The following is a 6,818-nucleotide window of genomic DNA, read 5'->3' on the forward strand; positions in this document are numbered from 1 at the left end:
CACTTTTGCGGCCCGAGTACTCGTGTCTGCTCTTTGCAGAACTAAGCTTGGATCGTGTATGGGTGAGAGATCTGGAGAGAGGACCCGGGGTGCAGCAGAAGGTTATCAGGGAAGAACTGAGGTTGAAGGGGAGACTGGACTTCTCAACAGCAAACTGAATTTCGTAGCCTTGACCAGCAAAGATCATTTAACCATCATCATGGTGCCTTCGGTTACAAAGCGTGATCCTGTCTCTCTCAGGAATACAGGAGCAATGCGAGCATGAAAGCTGTTCTGGATGGGGTCTGGCCCACCTTGGTGACAGCCCTGACCTCCTTGAACTCGTCCAGCTTGGACACGTGGTTAAACAAGCGGCTCCAGGCCTATCTCCCCCTCCTCACCAAGAACCAGCTCGATGTGTTGGAGGTCTTTACTGCAAACTGTGTGGATTTTAGGCACCCGTAAGTATTGGCCCTTTTGCCTTTGAGAAAGCATATACTGAATGTGACGTCTCTGTCTAAAGCATGAATATCAACTGCTTGGATAAAAGCTCATATACAGTCAAAGCAGTAGATACCTCTTCCATACTATACAGTCGAATAGTAGATACCTCTTCCATACTGCATACAACCAAAGCAGTAGATACCTCTTCCATACTATACAAACAGTAGATACTTCTTCCATGCTATATACAGTCAAAGCAGTGGATACCTCTTCCAGCCACAAAGATTCACATTATGTTAATGAGAGTTATCCTTATACACCTGTATATTGTATGTCCTATAGCTTGAGTCATAGGGTGTTTGAAGAAAGCAGTGACTGGTCCAAGACCATCTCAAAGTCACACGGGACAGCAGCTAAACAGAAGATCTGTACATGTCATCAAATGGTTTGGGCTGGAGAAAGGACTTTTACCAAGCCCCCACTTCCCTGTTTGATCCCCTTGTCCTTTCTCCATCTGCAGGATGTCACAGTGTCTACTCATGAAACACTATAACAATCCTCTTTTTCCTCCTGCCAGAGTCAAAGCCCCCAATAACAGCTACAGCGATCACACCGCTGAGATGCAGGAAGACATCGGTACAGCGCTCAAGAGCTCTCTCCTCCAGCAAGGTAACGACTTCACCTAACTTACCATTAAGCAGCAGAGCTCTCCACCGCGGGGTATTTTTGAAGCAGAACAACTAAATAATTCTCCTTAGATCAACAAACAGAGCGTGAGCATTTGCACGAGGAAGGACAAGCATAAGGAGTCATTTTCCAGCTAGGGCCTTTGGTTTCAAAGCGTCAATTGGTCACCAGCTGGAGTCTGGAGACGTCTCCATAGGGATAGCATCAATTAATTAAATAAATGATCATTGTCCACTTCCCTCGGAAGCATCTTGCTTTCGAGATGGGATATGGGATGAGCTGTGCTATCACCACTCTGTTCAGCTATAATTATCATTATCATCAACGGTTAGGGAAACAACCCGGGGACTGAATGGCTGGAGAGACGGGCACTCAAGGGGGATTCAATGAAACATGAGAGCTGGGGTATTTCCACCCTGGGGAGGGCAGCAGCATGCACATTTGTGATGCTCGTTAAGCTCCCTGCAACGCTGTGTAGTGAAGCCCTTCCGAGCAGCTAGGAAAGCCTCGGTGAGCTCCAGCAGCTTACAACAACGCTCTCTTCCCCGACAGGCGACAAGCTGAAATGCTATAACAAGAGTGACGGGAATGGCAGCTCCACGGCCTGGTTTCAAAACTACCTGACGCACTGTACCGGCAAAAACATCCAAGCCTTCAGCAACAGCCCCCAGCTGGTACGTACAAAGTCTGGGTTTCTTAAGGGTTTCTTCTAAGTTTTCCCCCAGTTGCTGCTGCATACGAGCTCATCTGTGCGCGTGAGCAAGTTGGCAGCCAGTCCTATCCCCTCACTGCTCTTTTTTCAAAGCCACGTGATATAGCAGAGCACCCCAGGCTCCCGGGGGTGCCCAGGGATCCCTGCCCTCATTCACAGCCCAGTGAAGTCAGCAAAGAGGCTCTTGTCTCTTCTGCAGTCTTGGGATCAGGTCTTCGCTATTTGTGCCTCAGTTTCCCCATTTGCACAGGGAGGATGAGATGGTGCCATAGGATCATAGAGGAGGAGACCTGGAAGGGACCTCGTCTAGCCCGACCACAACTTGACGGGTAATGTGGCCGGGAAGCTGAAGCCAACAGCTTCTTGCTGAGCTGTGCGAGAAGGCCCCTGAGCTCAGCAGAGGAGGTGAGCCCGCAGGAAGGGCCTTGCAGGGGAGGCAAGACTGGCTGGTCCAGTGCAGCTTGCCCCATCCAGTGCATCCCACCTGCACTCTTGGAGAAGGAAGGGGCTGCCATCAGATCTTGCCTGGCACATCCAAAGCATCCTCCCAGCAGAGCTTTCTCTTGTTACCAGCAAAGAGGAGGCCTCCAACACTGCAGGGGACCATGGAGGCTCAGAAGCGGGGTGCATCGGCCCGCAGCACCAGCAATATCATTTAGGAAGAACCACCGTCATCCTCTTTCCTTTCACAGGGGAACGAGACGGACACCTGCATGAAGTCCCTCCAAGGACTTGCCCCTGCAGCAGCCGGGTTAACGCCGTCCATGCTGCTGGAGAAGACGGATGGACAAACCCTCCGGCAGATGCTCCCATGGCTGTCAGCCGCTACGGGCTGGAGCCCAGCACAGGCTTCCGTCATCCTGAGAAGAGTCCTTCAGGGTGGATATCAGGTAGGGAGAAAACCCCACGCGACAAAAGGAGACTCTCCACCAGGGGTGGGCAGTACGGGGCTTATGATACACCATAGCATAGAGGATGGTGGTGACATGTATGCACAAGGCAGTCCCTTTGGTTTCTCCCAGATTAATCTGTTAATTCCTGCTCTTCCCTCGCACCGGCCTTGTCAGAAACTGTATGCAGGGCTGATGTGCCTGACCATTGGCACGCACAGCCATGGCGACTCCACGTGCAAACTGGCTGTGGCGTCTCACGCACGTTATTGCGGAGAAAACGAAAGAAAAAACAGGCTGAGAAAAGTTAGCCTGCAGGACAACAAAAGAAGCCTTGAATGTTCGTCTAGCTCAGTGTCCAGCTGAGCAGGAAAACAGGGGGTTGGTTTATAGCAGGGGTGTTCAACCCCAGCCCCTGGGCCAAATCCAGCCCACAGAGCCATGGCATCTGGCCCGAGGGGCTCCCCACAAGTCAGGAAATTTGGCAAGAGAGGAGCAGTGGCAATTAATATTGCCACCCTTCCCCCCTCTGCCAGATGCCCACAGCTGGATCAGGGTCACGCTCCCTTCCCCCCCCCACCAGACGGGGACCACTGACCAGATCCAGCTCGTAGCGGACCAAGCCCTGCCCGTGCATCCCACGGGGCAGAAAGCTCGAGTGCCACCGGTTTTGACCGTCGTGCGATGCGACTTTCTCACCAGGTCAGCAGTGCCAGCCGCATCCTGGCGCTGGGGGAGTTGGCGGTCGGACTTCCCGCTGCGGCGCTGGACAGGCTGGGCAGCAGAGACGTCCTCCTCCTGGCCGCTGATCGCAGTTTCTCCGCCAGCATGGAGCGGGCCGCCCAGCCCGTCAAGCATAAATTCGTGCGCCGCGTGAGTCTCCGGGTCGGGTCTTCACCCGACAGCACCTGGCTCTGTCGCAGGCGGGTGGGAGAAACTTGGGCAATGGTCACTTCTCTCAAGACAGGGTTAATGGCCTGAGTCCCATCTGTCTCCATTTCAGATCTTACAGAGCACGAATGGGAGCATCTTCTTGCATGTGCCAGACAACCTGGCTGATCAGATCCCCCTGGCCGGACTGGCTTCAACCCCCATTGACGTTGATGAAGTCAACCAGAAGAGATGGACACCCATGCAGGTGACTCACTGTGTTGTTTCATTGTCCTTGTATCACCTGTGCAGAAGGAAGTCCTGCAGCATGGGACATATTTCACATGTGCTCTGCATGCAAGGCTTCCAGCGGTACATGTGCCCAAATAGGAAAATAAACCATAGATTGTGGTTTCCTCTATAGCATATTGAGACTCGCTTCCTTTTCTTGTCCCAGGCCAGTGTGTTCTTCCAGGCAGTGCTGAAGTCCACACAGGAGTACTCCAGGTGAGTGACAGGACATGGCCATCTCCTAGCAGGCAAAAGAATTGCCCTGCGAACACGAATGATGCTGCCTCTATGTCACGAAAGAGTGCATATAAGATGGTTCTTCTTGAAAGAGCCCCAAATCTCTGATTTTGGGGCATCAGGGCACCACTGGGTTATTGCTGTGGGATATGCCACTTTGCCGCTCTCCCTTTATATGTTGGGCTCTACTTAGAGGACATGACATGTTGCTCCTCCAAACTCCAGGGCTGTAGAAGGTGGCTAGGCAGGAGGTGCATCTCATGCCAAGGGAAGGGAGATAATAGGGAGCAGCTTGAGTGACCCATGTTGGTCAAGCCCTGTTGGGCTCTAGCAGGGGCCACCTCCACCCTTGCATGGGATTGCTGCAATGCATGTGCACAATCACACACCTAAAGAAAGTTCCCAAAGACCCAGTTCAGCTCCAATAAAACATCCTCCATTAGTTTGTAGTTGATACTGAAGAAGAACATCACGCTGGTTACAAACACTTGACTGCTTCTAATTCAGGTTATCGTCTGCTGTGCTACAAGGGTTCAGCTGTGGAGCAGCAAACTTCTTAAACCAGCAGCAGTTTGCTCACCTGGTGAAAGCCACGAAGGGCAAACAAGTGAGCCTGGAGCATAGCCAGGTGAGTCAGCCCCTCAGGGACTCCATATGCAGATCTAGACGGGAATGTCTGCAGGCGGCACGACTGCAAAGTCCAGCAACCAAATTCATCGCTGAGGCAGCTTGAATGGCACCAGGGGTAGCTCAGACATGTATGTCGATACCATGTATTGGTGTCAGATTCGTGCTGTTGTGCGTCCAAGGCCATTCAGAAGGAAGCGACTCCAGCTACGCGTGCGGGAAAGAGCGCTACCAGACTGGCGAGCACAGAATATATTGTAAACAAAGTAAAATTATGCATTGGTCGCCATTAGCCGATTCACCAGAAAGTAACTTTAGATTCACGCGTGCGCATCCACCTATCGCATTCATGGAAGTTTCCAAATCTCAAAGCATGCACAACACAATTCCATATACCCAATAATTGATCTAGACAGAATTTTAGGTCTGAAAAGGTGACATTAAGCTACAATGTTCCAAATTGCTCTCTCTCTCTTCTGAACACAAAGTCAAGGCCCAGCCTACTTTTAATAATCGATTAACAAATGCATGACACTTTTCACAAGGTAGAGGATGTTGGCCTCTGTCTAAGATAAATTTCAGCAGGGGTTCACGTCAAGCTTCCTTAAGTTTCCCAGAAGCCTCATGTAGGGCACCTGTACACGCCGTGATGTTTAATCCTAAGTGATTTAAATAGGATTATAAAATTTAAACTTGTTTATTCTGCCGTGGCACATCTGTGTTTGCACGCACAGGGCTTTCAAACAAATAGGTGCCACATTCTTCACTACTCCCTGTCCTAAACAATAGCATGGCACTGCTGTTGGCTCTCAGTCAGATGTTACGCTCCCATTTAGAGGTGGCTTCACTTCTGTGATAAGTAATTTGTTAAATACACAAGCCCCTGCAATGCAATTCTTGCTTGTGGTTTACTACGCCTCTTGAACTCAGTGCAGAACACAATGTGCTATGGGTGCCAGGGTTTATGCTGCACTTTTGGCTGGGATCCACCACAAAGCCAACAGAAGCCTCCCACTGGTCCTTGTGAATCACTTTTGGAAAGAAACAGCATTACCATTGGTCGTTTGTGCTGTCCACTGACTAACAAAACCACAATGAAGGGGTTATATACTTCAGGGAGGATGAATTTATTTTCACTTAGATAATTCATGAATCGTTTATAATCAGTTCCTTACGTATTATTTTTTGTAGCTCAGCTGCATGACAAGAAGACTGAAAGGACAGATAACGGAGTTGGATTTTGAAGAATATCCAGCTGATCTTCTTCTTTACATGGGGTAAAGACACATAGCTGCAGTTCCTCTTTACTTGTTAAAAGGATGCTCCAAATGAACTGGTATCTGCCCAGTTGTGCTCAGCAGTTCAACATGAATTCTGCAGATTTCTTTAAGCCTCTGTGTGGTTTGCAGAAGACCTATCTCTCTTATATTTAATCTTTTCTAGGCCAGAGGAGTTTGCAAACACAGTGAGCTGTCAGAAATATTTTCAACTTGTTGGACAAGCCAATGTCGATCTCCAGCCCAGGGGCTCTTCCAAAAGGCAGTCTCTGGTGGACAGTGCTTTGGTCTGCCTGGTAAATTGGTATTTTATTCATTGAGCAGCTAATATCTTACCAAGCCTTGCAGTGTTATGGCACTGTACTAATGGACTCAGGTCCCAGTTGGGAGAAACGGATTATTTAGATTTTACATAGATTCCCGTGCCTGTGTTATACAAGAGATCAGACTATCAAATCAAGCAGTCCCTTTTTGCTTTAAAACCTGTGCATCTGTGATTCCTCCTCTTTTCATACACCAGCTCCACAGTTGCTATCAACTCAGAAACACCAGTGAATAGTCCCTATTAATCACTTAGCATTTGGGTGGGGAAAAAGCAGACTCAACTTTGGAACTCGCTCTCTTTCCTGGACTGATCCAAGGAGCGCTGTGTTTCAAAGAGGCACTGTCGGAGATGCCTGATAGGGAGGGATAAGTCAGTGAGCGTAAAGTGTTTGTCTCCTAAATAAGAAAAGGTGTGGATAGAAAGTGTAGTAGCTATTCCAGAGTTACCTCCCCTTTGTGGACACTCAGTCCAAAATAGGA

General features: G+C 49.5%; 1 long non-coding RNA gene across 1 annotated transcript; it reads left to right on the forward strand.

Annotated features, from left to right (window-relative positions):
* The first annotated feature begins 4,061 nt into the window (after positions 1-4,061).
* Positions 4,062-5,999, forward strand: LOC149855120 (uncharacterized). The gene is made up of 3 exons (XR_016438657.1): positions 4,062-4,089; positions 4,618-4,738; positions 5,929-5,999. It is a non-coding gene; the product is annotated as an uncharacterized LOC149855120 (long non-coding RNA).
* The last annotated feature ends 819 nt before the right edge of the window (positions 6,000-6,818 follow it).

The sequence above is a fragment of the Crocodylus siamensis genome, chromosome 12 (assembly GCF_052110815.1).
Source record: "Crocodylus siamensis isolate JL-2025a chromosome 12, ASM5211081v1, whole genome shotgun sequence".
In the NCBI taxonomy this organism is placed as follows: domain Eukaryota; kingdom Metazoa; phylum Chordata; order Crocodylia; family Crocodylidae; genus Crocodylus; species Crocodylus siamensis.